This window comes from Phocoena sinus, chromosome X (assembly GCF_008692025.1).
Source record: "Phocoena sinus isolate mPhoSin1 chromosome X, mPhoSin1.pri, whole genome shotgun sequence".
NCBI classification, from domain to species: domain Eukaryota; kingdom Metazoa; phylum Chordata; class Mammalia; order Artiodactyla; family Phocoenidae; genus Phocoena; species Phocoena sinus.
In genome coordinates this window covers 85,815,972-85,835,993 of record NC_045784.1, presented here as the reverse complement: position 1 = coordinate 85,835,993, position 20,022 = coordinate 85,815,972, and the positions used below count along the sequence as shown (strand labels likewise).

Here is a 20,022-nt window from a genome sequence, read left to right as displayed (position 1 = left end):
CGAACACGCTTCCGTACGGCGCGTGAGCCGGAAACTCCTGGGCCAGAGGGACGCAGGGTCCCTCCCCCGGCGTTATGCCGTCAGCAGCCGGCACGCGTTACGTCCACGAGAGTGCTACTACCCCAGCTTCCCCGGCCCTGGGATCCCGCCTGGGAATAACTTGGTTCTGAGCTGGAGCTTGGCTGATTTGAAGGCTTTTAGTATGTAGAATTCCTTATTACTCATTTTTTTCTTAGGCTAACGCAAGTAATTGTCGACCACAATAATGAGGCGGCGGCGGCTTTACCATGGAAACAGGGAAGTCCTATGGTAAACAACCGTGGCATTTTCATTTTAGTTCCGCCCTGTTACGGGAGGGAAACGACTTGGCCACGCCCCAGCGGCGTGCGTTTTATTCTTTTGTAAAAGCTGTGAACCTTCAGGGGACATGAGGAAAGACAGTCGCGGCAGCCTAGAGAATGAGGGGCGCTCAACGTCAAGGCGCCCACATAGCTGAGGAGATGGGGAGGTAAACGCAGAAGAGACCCCTACTTGCTCTCGTGCAGCCTCTGGGCTCCAAGTGTTTCGTGGTGGTGAGGGGGCGGGGCGGCGGAGGACGTTGGCAGGCAGGGTATCTGAAAACTTCGGAACGGAAAATATCTTTGACTGGTTGTACGCCGGAAGCAGCTAAGATGATTTTAACTCGGGTTGCTTTGGCTCCAGAGGCTGCATGTTTAAGTGCTGTATCTACTGCCTACCAGTATAACTCAGAATTTTTAATGGCGTAAGTTTTAATTTTTAAACCGTTTTTGGAAAAGAACTTAGAGCATAGGGCCTGGTGATGGTGGATCACTGTCTCATAATAATGAACCACCGAAGAATAGGTTGAGGCGCTTAGCCAGGGCTTGTTCTGCCATCAGCCATTTGTGGAGAATGGATTGTTGGTTCTATCACTTCATCAACCACCCCTACTGGTTATAAAAGAAGACATGTGTACAAGGGGTATTTCCTAAGCTTTTGGTTTTTTATATTTGTGTTTCAGGTCACCATGTGCCTGTGACCCCATGCCTCATTGCTGTTGTCCATGAGGGTCTTTTCCCTTCATTGCTACGCTCCCCCCCTTACACATTTTTTTTTTTTTTTTTTTTTTTAAGTTTTTTTTTTTTTTTTTTTTTTTTTGCGGTATGCGGGCCTCTCCCTGTTGTGGCCTCTCCCGTTGCGGAGCACAGGCTCAACGGCCATGGCTCACGGGCCCAGCCGCTCCGCGGCATGTGGGATCTTCCCGGACCGGGGCACGAACCCATGTCCCCTGCATCGGCAGGCGGACGCTCAACCACTGCGCCACCAGGGAAGCCCCTGACACATTTCTTTTGCCTCCAGGTTGTAGCAAAATGAAGACAGAAGGTGTTGTCTGATGCTGTTGTAGGTATTATGACTGAACCTCAGTTAACACAAGGAAATAGGTGCTGTATGAAGAGGTAGGGGAAAAACTAGGAAAGATGCATTTCTACACAAATGGGACTAAGTGTTATTTGGGGGCTTTGAGCAGAAGAGAAAGGGTATGTAGTAGAGAATCAAAGAATTTGGGAAACCACAGGCAAGATTTGTGGGGCATTGGCAGAAAGTTTTGTGGTAAAGTCCTGAGTTCTTATCCAATTTTGTTAATGGCACTAAGAATACTGGATAAGGTACCAGTGAAGCAAACAAAGACATTCAATATTGTGAGGGCACAGAGACTTGGGTTATTTATCCTGGCCATGAAAGGTCATACTTCCAAGGCTGGAGTAAGTGTTGCTTATGTTTGGTCCACATTTAAATTTCCTCAGACAGTCATGGAATGAAATCTCCCTTTGGAAGGCAGAAACCTATGGATAGACAACATTTCACAAAAAAGATTCCAAATAGAACTGTAGCATTACCCAAGTTAGGAGGAATCCTCAGTGGTGCCTGCAAGACATAAGGTAACTTGGGGCCCTCAGAAAGCACATGAATGTTGACACAGATCCTGGTCAGTATCTGGCTATAGGTACCAATTGGCTAGCTTTCCAGAAAGAAATATCATTCCTAGGTTTTGCACTACTGCATTATTAACAGTGGTTCTGCACCAATATTTATACTTTCTGAGAATGTTTGAGGGTTCAGGTTTGAGGCTACTCTACAGATAATTGTCTAACCCATCAAAGCTGGTTATTCTGGTCTTTCAGCTTTAGCATTTTCATTTATATTTCTTATGTAACTACTTCTTAGTTCATGCTCAGTGAATATATTTCCTGTATTCCTTTCCCAGAATCCTGTTCCTTCAAAGGAGGTTCAGGATTGTTCACCTGCTCAAAGTCTGCCTCATTAAATATGTTGCTTGGTAGCAGGCCAGGGAGTTGGGTGGTCAGTTGAATTGGAGGATTTCCTTTGTTCTTGGCAGTGGCATGCTGACCTCTTGTTGCTGAATGAGGACTGTTTCCAAACCAAGCATTGGGAAAAACAGTAAGAGGGGAAGAAGTCTTTTGAGTTTTTTCTCTAGGAACCACCAGGCTTGTCTGAAACTTTTGTCTGTTTGGGGGCTTGTTCTGTTTCAGAACCAGAACTCTGGGAGACCATTGCCTTGGCACATGGAATTCAGGGCCTAGCAAGATGAAGGTGGATATCACTGGATAGCACTTAAACTCCAACAGTATGCTGCTAGGTGAGCATGGCTCGGTTGAGCATGTGGATAATGGCATCAGGCTGGGGTAAACAGGGTAGTGATTAAAAAGAGCTAATATTTGTGAAGGGCCATATAGATTACAAAGCTTTTTTACATAGATCTCACTTGATTCTCACAAAACCTGGGAGATGGTTTTAGTATGCTATCTTTTTGTGGTAAAATATACATAACAAAATTTACAGTTTTAACCTTTTTTTTTTTTTTTTTGCGGTACATGGGCCTCTCACTGTTGTGGCCTCTCCTGTTGCGGAGCACAGGCTCCGGACGCACAGGCCCAGTGGCCGTGGCTCACGGGCCCAGCCACTCTGCGGCACATGGGATCTTCCCGGACCGAGGCACGAACCCGTGTCTCCTGCATTGGCAGGCGGACTCTCAACCACTGTGCCACCAGGGAAGCCCAGTTTTAACCATTTTTAAGTGCATAGTTCGGTGGCATTAAGAATATTCACATTGTGCAACTATCATCATTCTCCATCTCCAGAACTTTCGTATTTTCACAAACTGAAACTCCATACCCATCAAACACTAATTCCCCATTCTCTCCTCCCCCCAGCCCCTGGCAACCACCATTCTACTTTGTCTCTATGAATTTGACTACGCTACATACCTCATATAAGTGGAATCGTAACACTGTTTTTCTTTTTGTGATTTATTTCAGTTAGCATAATGTCTTCAAGGTTCATTTATGTTGTAGCATGTATCAGAATTTCCTTCCTTTTTAAAGCTGAATAATATTCCATTGTGTGTATATACCACATTTTGTTTATCCATTCATGCATTGATGAATACTTGGATTGCTTCCACCTTTTGACTATTGTGAATAATGCTGCTATGAACATGGGTGTACAAATATCTGTTTGAGTCCCTGCTTTTAATTCTTTTGGATATATACTCAGAAGTGGAATTGCTAGATCTTGTGGTAATTCTATGTTTAATTTTTTGAGAAACCATCACACTGTTTTCCACAGTGGCTGCACCATTTTACATTCCCACCAGGAATGCACAGGGGTTCCCATTTCATCCTCACCAACATTTGTTATTTTCTGGTTTGTTTGTTTTTTTGATAATAGCCACCCTAAAAAGTATGAAGTGGTATTACATTGTGGTTTTGATTTGCATTTCTGTACTATATTGGAAAAACCTACTGTTCTCCTCTCCTGTGTGTCTCCTTTACTTTCACATAGAACACTATACTTTTGACACTTCTGGTCACCAAATGTGTGGTGGGGGATTTTCCTCACAACAAGCAATTCTCTGCGACACCAGCTGGGTGTTGTACAGTTTAACTCAATTCTGACACTATCTACCTGGAGATAGCATCAGATTCACAGGTTAAGGGCTCAGTCCCACAAGACTGCTTTCCACCCCCACTTATGCCAGTCACAAGCCCAGGTTATCACCTGTGTTTTTGACCAATTGGCTATAAATCAGAGGTTCCAGCGACTTCCTCCTTGGGTTCAGTTAATTTGCTAGAGTGGCTCATAGAACTCGGGAGAACAGTTACTTTTATCAGTTTACTAAAGGATATGACAAAGGATACAGTTGAACAGCCATTTGAAGAGATATATAGGGTGAGTTCTTCAAGGGTCCCAAGTGCAGGAGCTTCTGTCTCTGAGGAGTTGGGGGTGCATCATTCTCCTGGTATGTGGATGTGTTCATCCACCTGGAAGCTCTTTGAACCCCCTACTTTGGGGATTTTTATGAAGGCTTTGTCACATAGGCATGATCAATTATTACTCCATTTCCAGCTTCTCTCCCCTCTCTGGAGGAGGGGGAGGGGGCAGAGCCAAAAATTCCAAGCTTCTGATCATGGCTTGGTTATTCTGGTGACCAGCCCCCATCCAGGAGCTCACCCATAGTTGCCTCATTAGAACAAAAAATGCTGCTAGTGCTCTTATCATTTAGGAATTTATGAGGCTTTTAGGAGTCCTGTGTAAGGGATGGGGTCAAAGACCAAATATTAGAACAAGAGATGCTCCTAGTGCTCTTAGGAAAAGGTTTTAGGAGTCTGTGCCAGGAACCGGGGACATAACCAAATATATATATTTTCTGTTATCTAACACCTAAGGATTAATGAGGTTGAATGTCTTTTCATGTGCTTATTGGCCATTTGTAGATCTTCTTTGGAGAAATATCTATTTAAGTCCTTTTCCCATTTTTTAATCTGGTTGTTTGGTTTTTTTTGTTGTGGTTGAGTTGTAGGAGTCTTTAAAAATATATTCTGGATCCTAATCCCATATCTGATATATGATTTCCAAATATTTTTCCCATTCTGTGGGTTTTCTTTTTACTGTGTTGGTAGTGTCCTTTGGATACACAAAAGTTTTAAATTTTGATGGAGTTCAACTTATCTATTTTTTTATTTGTTACCTGTGCATTTGGTATCATTTCCAAGAAATCTTTGCCAAAACCAGTGTCATAAAACTTTTCTCCTATGTTTTCTTCTGAGAGTTTTATAGGTTTAGCTCTTACATTTAGATCTTTGGTCCAGTTTGAGTTAATTTTTGTATATGGTTTAAGGTAAAGGTCCAACTTTATCCTTTAGCATGTGGATATCCAATATTCCCAGCGCCATTTGTTCAAAAGACTGCCCTTTCCCCATTGAATGGTCTTGACACCCTTGTTGAAAATCATTTGACCATTGACCATATATGTGAGCGTTTATTTCTGGACTCCCTATTCTATTCCATTGATCTATATGTCTGTCTTATGCCAGTGCCACACTGTTTTTTTTTTTTTGTTTTTTTGTTTTTTTTTTTTTTTTGGGGTACGCGGGCCTCTCACTGTTGTGGCCTCTCCCGCTGCGGAGCACAGGCCCCGGACGCGCAGGCCCAGCGGCCATGGCCCACGGGTCCAGCCGCTCCGCGGCATGTGGGATCCTCCCGGACCGGGGCACGAACCCGTGTCCCCTGCATCGGCAGGCGGACTCTCAACCACTGCGCCACCAGGGAAGCCCCCACACTGTTTTGATTATCGTACAATAGATTTGTAGTAAGTTTTGAAATCAGGAAGTGTGAGACCTCCAACTTTGTTCTTTTTCAAGATTGTTTTAACTTCAAAATCCCTTGGGGTTCCATGACTTCTAGGATAGATTTTTAAAAAAATTTCTTCCAAAATGTCATTGGGATTTTAATAGGGATTGCTTTGAATTTGTAGATTGCTTTTGGTGGTATTGACATCATAACAATATTGAATCTTCCAACTCATGAACATGGATGTCTTTCTATTTATTTGTGTGTTCCTTAATTTCTTTCAGTAACCTTTTGTAATTTTCAGCATAAAAGTCACCTTCTTGGTTAAGTTTAATCCTGAGTATTTTATTGTTTTATATATATATATATATTTCACATATAACATTATATTATTTTCAGGTGTACAACATAGTGATTCAATATTTGTATATATTGCAAAATGATCACCACAGTAAGTCTAGTTAACAGTCATCACCACACATAATTACAACTTTCTTGTCTTGTGATGAGAACTTTTAATATCTACTCTCTTAGCAACTTTCAGGTACACAATGCAGTATTACTAACTATATTCACCATGCTTTACATTACATCCCAGGTCATATTTATTTTATAACTGGAAGTTTGTATCTTTTGACCACCTTCACCCTCCGGCAACCACCAGTCTGTTCTAACTATGAGATGTTTTTATTTTTTTTTGGATTCCACATGTAAGAGAGCTCATATGGTATTTCTCTGACTTATGTCACGTAGCATAGTACCCTCAAGGTCCATCCGTGTTGTCACAAATGGCAAGATTTACTTCTTTTTAATGGCTGAATAATGTTCCATTGTATATGTATACTACATTTTCTTTATCCATTCATCCATCCATGGACACTTAGGTTGCTTCCATATCTTGGCTATTGTAAATAATGCTGCAATGAATATTGGGGTGCATATATTTTTTCAAGTTAGTGTTTTTGTTTCCTTCAGATAAATACCCAAAAGTGGAATTGCTAGATCATGTAGTAGTTCTATTTTTAATTTTTTGAGGAAACTCCATACTGGCTTTCCATAGTGGAAAAGCCGCTTTCCATAGTGGGTGTACCAATTTACATTTCCATCAACAGTGCACAACAGTTCCCTTTTCTCCACACCCTCACCAACACTTGTTATGTCTTGTCTTTTTGATAATAGCCATTCCGACAGATGTGAGGTGATATCTCATTGTGGTTTTTGATTTGCATTTCCCAGAAGACTAGTTGTGTTGAGCACCTTTTCATGTATGTTGACCACGTGTATGTCTTCTTTGAAAAAAGTCCGTTCAGATCCTCTGCCCATTTTTTTAATCGGATTGTTTGCTTTTTTCCCTTTTGAGTGTTATGAGTTCTTTATATATTTTGGATATTAACCCCTTATCAGATACATGATCTGCAAATGTTTTCTCCCATGTGGTAGGTTACCTTTTCATTTTGTTGATGATTTCCTTTGCTGTACAGAAGCTTTTTGGTTTGATGTAGTCCCACTTGTTTATTTTTGGTTTTGTTCCTTTACTTACTCTTTTTGATGCTATTATAAATGGAATTGTTTTCTTAATTTCTTATACAGATTGTTCATTCTTAGTGTATAGAAATGCATCTGGCTTTTGTATGTTATTTTTTATACCTTAAATATATGTTTTTTAATTAAAAATGTGTAAAAACATTACTACAGAAACATTACCTAAGTTCAGAAATGAACTGAGTTATTATTTGTAAGTGGGCCCTTCAATATGATTTTAATATTTGGGAAAATATAAATATATTTTAGTAATTCTGATGAAATTTAGAATTCCATTATTTTGGGGTTTTTTGTTTTTTTTTAAATTTTTATTGGGTATAATTGATTTACAATGTTGTGTTAGTTTCAGGTGTACAGCAAAGTGAATCTGTTATACAAATACATATATCCACGCTTTTTTAGATTCTTTTCCCATATAGACCATTACAGAGTGTTGAGTAGAGATCCCTGTGCTGTACAGTAGATGCTCATTAGTTACCTTTTATATATATATATATACATACACACACACACACATATATATATATATATATATATATATATATAGTGTGTATGTGTCAATCCCAATCTTCCAATTTATCTCTTCTCCCCCCCTACCCCCCAGTAACCATAAGTTTATTTTCTACATCTGTAACTCTGTTTTGGTTTTGTATATAAGTTCATTTGTAGGCTTTTTAAATTTTAATTAATTTATTTTTTTAACATTTTTATTGGAGTATAATTGTGTAGGCTTTTTTTAGATTCCACGTATAAGCGATATCATATGATATTTGTCTCTCTCTGTCTGAGTTACTTCACTCAGTATGGGAATCTCTAGGTCCATCCATGTTGCTGCAAGTGGCATTATTTTGTTCATTTTTATGGCTGAGTAATATTTCACTGTATATATATATACCATATCTTCTTTACCCATTCCTCTTTTGATGGACATTTAGGTTGCTTCCATGTCCTGACTATTGTGAGTAGTGCTGCAATGAATATTGCGGTGCAAGTAACTTTTCAAATTATGGTTTTCTCTGGATATATGCCCAGGAGTGGGATTGCTGGATCAAATGATAGCTCTGTTTTTAGTTTCTTAAGGAACCTATACTGTTGTCCATAGTGGATGTACCAGTTTGCATTCCCACCAACAGTGTAGGAGGGTTCCCTTTTCTCCACACCCTCTTCAGCATTTATTGTTTGTAGGTTTTTTGATGATGGCCATTTTGACCGGTGTGAAGTAATACCTCATTGTAGCTTTGATTTGCATTTCTCTAATAATTAGTGATGTTGAGCATCTTTTCATGTGCTTTTTAACCATCTGTATGTCTTCTTTGGGGAAATGTCTGTTTAGATCCTCTGCCCATTTTTTGATTGGATTGTTTGTTTTTTTGATATTGAGCTTCATGAGTTGTTTGTATATTTTGGAGACTAAAACCTTGTCGGTTGCTTCGTTTGCAAACATTTTCTCCCATTCTGAGGGTTTTCTTTTTGTTTTGTTTATGGTTTCATTTGTGTGCAAAAACTTTTAAGTTTAATTAGGTCCCATTTGTTTGCTTTTGTTATTTTGCAGCAAACTCTGCAAGTTTGCTGAGTTCATTTATTAGTTCTAATGAGTTTTTTCAGGGGGAGGAATATTTAGGCTGTTCTCCATGTGAGATCATGTCATCTGCAAACAGGTAATTTTAGTTCTTCCTTTCCAATTTGGATGCCTTTTATTTAATTTTCTTGCCTAATTTCTATGGCTAAAACTTCCTTTTCGATGTTGAATATTATTCATCTGAGAGTGTCTTAATTTCTTTCTCATTTCTGAAGGACAGTTTTGCCAGATACAGAATTCTCAATTGACATTTATTCTTTCAGCCCTATAAATATATTATCTCACTTCTTTTGGTCTCTGAGGTTTCCACTGAGAAATTTGCTGATCATCTTATTGAGGATCCCTTGCACATAAGAGTAGCTTTTTCATGGTCCTTTCAAAATTCTCACTATAGCTGTTGACAGTTTGATTATAATGTATCTTGGCGTAGGCCTCTTTCAGTTTATCTTACTTAGAGTTCATTGAGATTCTTGGACTTGTGAATCCATGTTTTTCCTCAAATTTGAGAAGTTTTCAGCCATTATTTCTTCAAATAACCTCTCTGCTCTTCTTTTCTTTCTTTCAACCTCTGGGACTCTCATAATGCATATGTTGCTTGATTATGTCCCATTAGTCTTTTAATCTCTGTCCACTTCATTCTTTTTTGCTCCTCAGACTTGATAATTTCAAATGATAACTTCAGCTTCACTGATTGTTTCTTCTTGTTTCAGTCTATTGTTGAACCCCTCTAGTGAATATTTTAGTTGTTACTATATTTTCAGCTCTAGAATTTCTTTTTTGTTCCTTTTTATAATTTTTGTTTCTTTTTTGGTATTCTCATTTAAAAAATATATTCCTTTCCTCATTCCTTTGGTTCTTTGTGTTTTCCTTTAGTTCTCTGAACATATTTAAGATAATTGTTTTAGTCTTTGTTTGGTACTTCTAGTGCCTGTGCTTTTTCAGGGACAATTTCTGCCACTTTATTTTCTTCCTTTGAATGTGGCATATTTTCCTATTTCTTTGTATGCTTTGTGGTTTTTTAAATTGAAAATTGGGTATTTGAAAAAAACAGCCTTGCAGGTAGGCTGTGTGCTGGGGAAGACATTTACTAATTAGCAAGGCTTGCTCTGGGCCTTGGGATCAGCCTCATGTCAAGGCTTAAAGTCTTCTTGGACCTTTTCTAGGCGTACATCTTGCCTAGGCCACTGTGTGTGCTTTTTCAATTCCCTAAAATACACATCTGTTTTTAAGTGTCTTACTTTCCAAAAGACTCTCACCACTGCTTCTTCTGGGGGCCATTGATGTTCTGTTGTGCTCCTCTACCTCTAATCTCTTGCCCCGGATGTTGCAAGACTATAGTCCCTCTGCAGCTTTCTTGAGCGGTGTCCACTATTTCCTGTCTTTTCCTAGCCTGAGATCCGAGCTATACCGCTTTTCTCTTTCTGAACTCTAAGAGACCAGTACCTTAGGCAGCCCCTAGACAGATTAGAACATTGCAAAAAAGGTCCGCCTTCCTCTTGTTTCCAGTTAGAGGGAGGGAATTGACAGCCAGGCCACTGCATCTCCCAGACTGTGCTTCCCTGCACTACAGGGGAAGGAGAGGTGGGGTACAAGTAAGTAAAAATACCACGAAATTTCCTTCCATTTCCTGTGTGGCTTTTTCTTGATTAAGCTTTCGCTTGGTTGCTATAGACTGTTTTCCAGATCTCCTGTAAAGTTATTTTTTGCTAATTTCTAGTTGGTTTTTTAAAAATGTTAATGTGGGTGGGGGTAGGAGAGCCTGGCGTTTCCTAGTTTACCAACTTACAGATATCACTGAAATAAACAGTATTCTATCTGTTTTATAAACAGAGATACCAGTGTTTAGATAGTGACTTATACAAGGTTCACAATTAATGAGGACAAAAGCTGGGCTTTGATTCTATTTCTTTTTCCAGGTTTTGTGATTTTTTAAAAAATAAACTTTGAGTCTGTCATGCAGAGTGAAGTAAGTCAGAAAGAGAAAGACAAATACCGTATGCTAACACATATATATGTAATCTAAGGCAAAAAATGTCATGAAGAACCTAGGGGTAAGACAGGAATAAAGACACAGACCTACTAGAGAATGGGCTTGAGGATATGGGGAGGGGGAAGGGTAAGCTGTAACAAAGTGAGAGAGTGGCATGGACATATATACACTACCAAACGTAAAATAGCTAACTAGTGGAAAGCAGCCGCGTAGCACAGGGAGATCAGCTCAGTGCTTTGTGGCCACCTAGAGGGGTGGGATAGGGAGGGTGGGAGGGAGGGAGACGCAAGAGGGAAGAGATACGGAAACATATGTATAACTGATTCACTTTGTTATAAAGCAGAAACTAACACACTGTTGTAAAGCAATTATACTCCAATAAAGATGTAAAGAAATAAATAAATAAACTTTGTATTTTAGGATAGTTTTAGATTTACCAGAAAGTTCCAAAAATAGTACAGAGAGTTCCCATATCCACCCACTCCCTGCCCTGCACACAGTTACCCCTTTTATCAACGTGTTACATTAGTATGGTACATTTGCTACAATCAGTGAACCCATACTGATGAACTAAAGTCCATACTGTTTTTCGGATCTCCTTAGTTTTTACTTAATGTATTTTTCTGTTCTAGGATCCAGTCCAGGACACTACGTTAGATTGTTCTCATGTCTCCTTTGGTTCCTGTTGATTGTGGCAGTTTCTCAGAATTTCTTTGTTTTGATGACCTTGACAGTATTGAGGAGTACTATTCAGGTATTTTGTAGACTGTGCCTCAATTGGGATTTGTCTGATTTTTTTCCTCATGATGAGAATGGGGTTATGGATGTTTGGGAGAAAGACCACAAAGGTAAAATACCATTCTCATATATCAAGGCTTTGATGAGCTGACCAGCCTTTACCAGCTTTTTCCTCCATATAGTTATTTTCCCCACTTTCTATACTCTATTCTTCGGAAATTAGTCACTAAGTCCAGCCCACTTGCAAGAAGGGTTGGGGAAGATTAAGCTCCACTTCCTGGAGGGTGAGAATCTACATAAATTATTTAGCATTCTTCTATAAGGAAGAATTATTTATTTTGTTTCTCAAATTGTTCCAGCTTTGTTCATTAGAAACTCTTTCACATTGGACCCTATATCCCTTTGGCATGTCCCCATTGTTTTGTTCTTTGAGCACTTCCTTATTTCTGGCACTACAGGTTGCTCATTTTGTATATTCCCTGCCACAGCCATGGGAGAACCAACCATTTCTCCAAGGAGACCTGGTTCCTTTTATTAAATCAGAATGTCTTCCAGAATATGAAAGATCTAGATGACTGTAATAGAACCAGTGGAAACCCATTTGTAGGGGTATGTGTGTGTAGGAGGTGGTTAACAGGAGCAAAAGAAAAAGGGAAATCTGGAAGGGTCATAATCCAATTCTCTTGAATGATAGTTTACTATCCATTTGGAGGCAATTTAAGAGCACAAACTAAGAGATACCTTGGGTTCAGATGCCAGCTCTGTCACTTTCTAGCTGTGTGTCTGTGAACCTCAGTTTCCTCATCTGTAATGTGGATATAGTAACCTCATGAGGTTGTTGGGATGATGATGAAGTGATTTATTTATTTATGTATTTATGTACTTACCACACTCTGCGGCATGTGGGATTTTAGTTCCCCGACCAGGGATCGAACCTGCGCCCCCTGCAGTGGAAGCACAGAATCTTAACCACTGGACCGCCAGGGAAGTCCTGATGATTAAGTGATTTAGAACACAAGCTTTTGCACAGTGCCTTGCACATGGTAAGCATTCACATCTTAGCTATTATACTTAGTTTCAGTTCTTGTCTGAACTAGCTACTGTAATGTCACGAACAACTGTGAGCTCTCACTTTTTAAATTTGATGCCTTTGTTATTCAGCTTCCTTCTTGTTATATTTCTTTCCCTAGGAATGATTTTCGTGGGACCCAGTGCATCTTCTCATTTGAGGTATCACCGAGAAGCTGTGAGTGATGTCATTGCCCTGTACTGGAGAAGCACTGGTGTGGGGGCGTCTCTATGCAGGTGATGATTCTAGGGACCATGGGCTTGAAGTAGCAGCCTATTCCCCAGACCCCTATTCAGGTCCAGTCCACTCTTGAAACTCTTGAATCAGTGTTTTTCTTCAAGGCCATGAGAAAATTGTGTTGTTCAAATATGGTATATTCGTATTAAAGTGCAGTGAACTCCAAATCTGTTTTTATTAATAGAATAAAAATTCTTTATCACCTTCCCAGCAAATTTAATGTCCCCTTGTCAGGTTAGCTCTTTAAAATGTAAGAAGAACTTGTCTTCCTTTTGATCATGTGATTCTCCTCCTAAAGGCTCTTCCTGTTTCACTGTGGATGAAGTCTAAAGTCCTCCTCCTGAATGTCAGCACCCCCTATTAGATTGCCACATTTTTTATACCCATGAACCTTCTCCCATGACTCCCATGCCTGACATGTTTTCTCATAATTTCCTTCACTAGACTGTCATTCAAATAACTTTTTAAACTCTGCCCAGAGTAATGTAAAGAGTGCTAATACCTCCCTATCTACTGTCTTTTGAACACTGCTGTTCAGTTATTACCTAGAGTGCACTGGCCTTTGGTATGTATATGGTATAAATACTCAAAATATTCAACATTTGGTTGTGTTTCTATGTATCTTCTAAATATTTGTATTAATGTTGTCTTCTCCCTAAAGAACATGTATGTAAATACCCCAGTCAATATAGTACTAAGTATCTGCTTATTGATAATGAGGAGGAAGATAAAGATAGGTCTAGAGTATAGTCATTGACAAATTTGAATAAGGGGACTTCTTACATCTGAGGTAGTCAGTGTCTCTGCCTACTTAAGTCCCTTGGCTGTGATTATAGGAAATTAACTCCCAACTCAGTCCACAGCTGGGTGTCCCTTCAAGAAGATTGCTATTTCTGAGTCTTAGAGCTTGGAACCTATATTTATGGTTGGCCACTTGGGACCCATAATCTCAACCAGTGTCTAATCTTCCTGTAGGGATTGACTATTTTACATTACCATTCCTAGTTTATGCTGATGCTGCCTTCATCCATGCCTGTGGTTGGAATCCTCATGCTGTACCTGCTCTGAGAAAAAAATCTAGAGATAAATGGAGTAGCAGATCTGTGCCAAATATACTTTGAAGATAACGGGAAGGTGAGTGCAGGGGAAATATATCTTTTGAGTGACTTTCCACATACACAACCAGGCAGTGACTTTCAGAAAATATCCAAAGTAAGACCAGCTGTGTTGTTTACCTTCATCATCTCACCATACAAAGTACTGTTCTTATATTGAATGATTTCACTCATAGAATTTGAGTGATACATGTAGATAGTTAGTTGCATGTAATTGGGTAAAGGAGAATATTGGTAAGCAGCCAAGGTCTGGAACTAGTACAGAAAGATAATAAAATGGTTGAAATAAAACTATGGGACTTGAGATTTTTAATGCTGTTTAAAAGATGTGGATTGCCTGCTCTAAAAGAAATTAGAGAGGAAAATGATGGGAGAAATGTTAAGTTGGAGTGAAAACTCATGAAAAATGAGTCTTCCTTATTTCCTACAAAATAAAGTGGAGAAGCATTTGTTTCTTTGTTTTTCTTCTTTTCAAAATACACAAGTGGAAAAGAGAATTCGGAAAATCGTCATAGTCATTTTCCCTTTTGCTGTGCTATGGCTATGTCCTATTTGAAAGTACTGCTGTTGTTCCTCATTTCATTTTCTTTACACCTCTTGTAGCTGAAACTGTTTCACATTGCTGACAGGGTAGTTCTTGGGCTGGTCCTTAGCTCTGAAGAAGGCTGGTTCATTGCCTGCCAAATGTTACACCAGGACACTGGAGGCATTTTGCATGTCCACCGAAATGTGGAACCTTGCCTGCAGAAGAATCTAGCTTCCTGGAAGCAGGGACATAGAAGAGAAGCAGCACTGTTAGTATCCTCAGCAAATTATCAATGACAAGTGGAAATATAAAGCTACTAGGGTGTCTGTGAGGGAAATGCTGGTGGTAGTCACCGAACTACAGTGGCAAAGGTGGGCTCAACCTGTAGAAACTCACATTGCCATTCTCTACCAACAAGAGCACAGTAAACTGTGTAAGACACAGATCTTGCATATTCAGCTAGTAAAATCCTGTGGTGCCCATGTGGATCACAGAGTTCTGGATATGAACCGCCACCCCTGTCCTCTAATTGACTAGAGGAGGTGAATCCAGGGGCACAAGGGTTCCATCTGTGAGTAAGTTTCCATAGTTGATTCCTTTAATTTATTAGTTCAACTCAAGTTGTAATCCCCTTGTCTCCTAGTGATATGTTTTAATTTTTTTAAGGAAAAACAGCTTTATTGAACTATAATTCACACTTAAAGTATACAATTCAGTGGTTTTTAGTATACTCACAGAGTTCTGGAACCATCACCACAGTCAATTTTAGAATATTTTTGTCACCTCAAAAGAAACCCTATAACCTTTAGCTCTAAGCACCCCAATCCCCTATTCCCTCTAGCCCTGGGCAACCACTAATGTATATTTTGTCTCTGTTTGCCTATTCTGGACATTTCATATAAATAGAATATATGGTCCTTTGTGACTGGCTCCTTTTACTTAGCATAATGTTTTAAGGTTCGTTCATGTAGTAGCACATATTAGTACTTCATTCCATATGTATGTGAGAGAGAGAGTGTGTGTGTGTGCACATGCATGCACGCACATAACAGCTATATTGAGACATTATTCATATAACATACAATTCACACATTTAAAGTGAACAATGGTATTTAGTATAATCACAGAGGTATGCAAATATCAGTCATTTTAGATAAATTTAGAACACCTGTTTTCAGTTCTTTTGGGGAATGTACCTAGGAGTGGAATTGCTAGGTCATATGGTAATTCTGTGTTTAACTTTTTGAGAAAGTGCCAAGCTTTCCAGAGTGGCTGTACCATTTTATAATCCCACAAGCAATGTGCAAAGTTTCCATTTCCTCCACATCCTTATCAACACTTGTTACTTTGTTTTTTTGCTTATGACCAGCCTAGTGGGTATGAAGTGGTATTTCCTTGTGGTTTAGTTCTGCATTTCTCTAATAATGCTGTTGAACATTTTTTCATTTGCTTGCTGGCCATTTGTATAACTTCTTTGGAAAATGTCTATTCAAGTCTTTTGTCCACTTTTTAATAGGGCTGTCAATATGTTGTTGAATTGTAAGAGCTCTTTATATATTCAAGATATTAGAACCTTATTAGATGCCTGATTTGCATATATTTCCTTCCATTCTTTGGGGTTTTTTTTAAGACTTAATTTTTTTTGTGTGTGTGGAGCAGTTTGTAGGTTCATAGAAAATTCAAGAGAAAGGTACAGAGATTTCCCATGTACCTCCTGCCTCTATACATACATAGCCTCCCCCATTTTTAACATACCCCACCAGAGTGGTACTTTTATTACAACTGATGAATCTGTATCAACACATCGTAATTACCCAAAGTTCATAGTTTATCTTAGTGTTCACTCTTGATGCTGTACATTCTGTGGGTTTGGGCAAATGTATAATGACTTATGTCAGTCATTGTAATATCATACAGAATATTTCCACTGCCTTAAAAAATCCTGTGTACTCAGTACCACCACTCACCCCACAACCCCTGGATACCACTGATCTTTTTTTTTACTGTTTCTACAGTTTTGCCTTTTCCAGAATGTTATATAGTTGGAATGATACAGTATGTAGCCTTTTCACTTTGTGTTCTTTGAGTAATAAGCATTTATAAGGTTCTTCTATGTCTTTTCATGGCTTGATAGCTCATTTCTTTTTAGCACTGAGTAATATTCCATTGTCTAGATATACCACAGTTTATCCATTTACCTACTGAAGGACATCTTGTTTGCTTTCAAAAGTTTTGGCAATTGTGAATAAAGCTACTATACATACTTGTGCGCACATTTTCATGTGGACATAAGTTTTCACTTCCTGTAGGTAAATATCAAGGAATGTGATTGCTGGATTGTATTGGAAGAATATGTTTAGTTTTGTAAGAAGCCACCAAGCTGTCTTTCAAAGTGGCTGTACGAGTTTATATTTCTACTAGCAATGAATGAGAGTTCTGCTCTTCAACATCTTTGCCACTATTTAGTGTTGTCAGTGTTCTGGATTTTGGGCATTTTAATAGGTGTATAGTGATATCTCCTTGTTATTTAATTTGCAATTCCCTGATGACATATGGTGTGGAGCTTCTTTTCATATGCTTATTTGCCATCTGTATATCTTCTTCAGTGAGGTGTCTGTTAAGGTGTAAGGCCCATTTTTTTTTTTTTTTTGCGGTACGTGGGTCTCTCACTATTGTGGCCTCTCCCGTTGTGGAGCACAGGCTCTGGATGCGCAGGCTCAGCGGCCATGGCTCATGGGCCCAGCCGCTCTGCGGCATGTGGGATCTTCCCGGACCGGGGCACGAACCCGTGTCCCCTGCATCAGCAGGTGGACTCTTAACTACTGCACCACCAGGGAAGCCCAGGCCCATTTTTTAATCGAGGTACTTGTTCTCTTATTGTTTTTATTTTAATTCTTCATTCTTTAATACTTAGATAGAGCTCAGTTACAAAAGCATTGGCTCTTTGAACATGATTTTTTATTAAGGTATTGTTGATTTACAGTATATATAAGTTTCAGGTGTACAACATAGTGATTCACAACTTTTAAAGGTTATACTTCATTTATAGTTATTATAAAATATTGACTATATTCCCTGTGCTGTGCAATATATCCTTGTAGCTTATTTATTTTATACATAGTAGTTTGTAACTTTTAATCCCGTACCCCTATATTTCCCCTTCCCACTTCCCTCTCCCCACTGGTAACCACTAGTTTGTTCTCTATATCTGTGAGTCTGCTCCTTTTTTTTGTTATATTCACTAGTTTGTTTTATGTTTTAGATTCCACATATAAATGATATCATACAGTATTTGTCTTTGATTTATTTCACTTAGAATAATGTATTCCAAGTCCATTTTGTTGTAATTGGCAAAATTTCATTCTTTTTTATAGCCAAGTTGTATTCCATGGTATATATATACCAAATCTTCATTTTCCATTCGTCTGTTGAAAGACATTTAGGTTGCTTTCGCATCTTGGCTATTGTAAATAATGCTGCTATGAATATTGTGGTGCATGTATCTTTTCGAATTAATGTTTTTGTTTTTGTTGGATATATGCCCAGGAGTGGAATTGCTGGATCATATGGTAGTTCTATTTTTAGTTTTTTGAGGAACCTCCCTACTGTTTTCCACAGTGGCTGCATCAGTATACATTCTCACCAACAGTATACCAAAGGGGTTCCCTTTTCTCCACATCTTCTTCAACATTTCTTATTTGTGGGTTTTTTTTTATGATAGCCACTTGACAGGCATGAGGTGATATCTAATGGTTTTGATTTGCCTTTCTCTGATGATTAACAATGTTGAGCATCTTTACATGTGCCTGTTGGCCATCTATATGTCTTCTTTGGAAAAATGTCTATTCAGGTGTTCTGCCCACTTTTTTTTTTTTTTCTTTTGCGGTACGCGGGCCTCTCACTGTTGTGGCCTCTCCCATTGCGGAGCACAGGCTCTGGACGCACAGGCTCAGCAGCCATGGCTCACGGGCCCAGCCACTCCGCAGCATGTGGGATCTTCCCAGACCGGGGCACGAACCCGTGTCCCCTGCATCGGCAGGCGGACTTTCAACCACTGCGCCACCAGGGAAGCCCTTTGCCCACTTTTTAATTGAGTTGTTTGTTTTTTTGATGTTGAATTGTATGAGCTGTTCATACATTTTGGATATTAATCCCTTATCGGTCATATCATTTGCAAATATTTTGTCTAATTCAGTAGGTTGTCTTTTTGTTTTGCTGATGGTTTCCTTTGCTGTGAAAAAGCTTTTAAATTTAATTAGGTCCCATTTATTTATTTTTGCTTTTGTTTCCTTTACCTTAAGAGGTAGATCCAAAAAAATATTGCTGCAGTTTATGTCACAGTGTTCTGCCTATGTTTTCTTTTAGGAGTTTTATGGTTTCTGGTCTTACATTTAGGTCTTTAATCTATTTTGAGTTTATTTTTGTATATGGTGTAAGAAAATATTCTAATTTCCTTCTTTTACGTGTAGCTGTCCAGTTTTCCCAACACTACTTTCCCAACACTACTTTTCTCCATTGTATATTCTTGCCTCCTTTGTCGTAGATTAGTTGACTATAAATGTGTGGGTTTATTTCTGGGCTTTCTATCCTGTTCCATTGATCTATTATATCTGTTTTTGTGACAGTACCATGCTGTTTTGATATCTTTATCTTTGTACTATAGTCTGAAGCCAGAGAGCATGGTACCTCCAGCTCTGTTTTTGTTTCTCAAGGTTGTTTTGGCTATTCGAGGTCTTTTGTGTATCCATACACATTTTAGAATTATTTGTTCTAGTTCTGTGAAAAATGCCATTGGTATTTTGATAAGGATTGCATTGAATCTGTAGATTGCCTTGGGTAGTATGGTCATTTTAACAATATTGATTCTTCAAATCCATGAACACGGTGTAGCTTTCCATCTGTTTGTGTTGTTTTCAGTTTCTTTCATCAGTGTCTTACAGTTTTCTGGGTACAGGTCTTTTACCTCCTTAGGTAGGTTTATTCCTAGGTATTTTATTCTTTTTGATGTGATAGTAAATAGGATTGTTTCCTTAATTTCTCTTTCTGATACTTCATTGTTAGTGTTCAGAAATGCAACAGATTTCTGTATGTTAATTTTGTATCCTGCACCTTTACTGAATTCATTGATGAGCTCTAGTAGTTTTTTGGTGGTGTCTTTAGGATTTTTTTCTATATAGTATTGTGTCGTCTGCAAACAGTGACAGTTTTACTTCTTTTCCAATTTGGATTCCTTTTTTTCATCTGATTGTTGTGGCTAGGACATCAATACTCTGCCCATTTTTCAATTGGATTTTTTTGGCTATTGAGTTGTATGAGATCTTTATACTTTTTGGATATTAGCCCCTTATCAGATATATGATTTGTAAATATTTTCTCCCATTTGGTAAGTTGCCTTTTCATTTTGGTGATGGTTTCCTTTACTGTGCAGAAGCTTTTTTTTTTTTTTTTTTGCAGTACGCGGTCCTCTCACTGTTGTGGCCTCTCTCGTTGCGGAGCACAGGCTCTGGACGCGCAGGCTCAGCGGCCATGGCTCACGGGCCCAGCTGCTCCATGGCATGTGGGATCTTCCCGGAC

The 20,022-nt window shown here is 38.9% G+C and overlaps 1 pseudogene; it reads left to right on the top strand.

The window, feature by feature from the left end:
• The first annotated feature begins 74 nt into the window (after positions 1–74).
• On the top strand, positions 75–14,985 carry LOC116747140 (annotated as a pseudogene).
• The last annotated feature ends 5,037 nt before the right edge of the window (positions 14,986–20,022 follow it).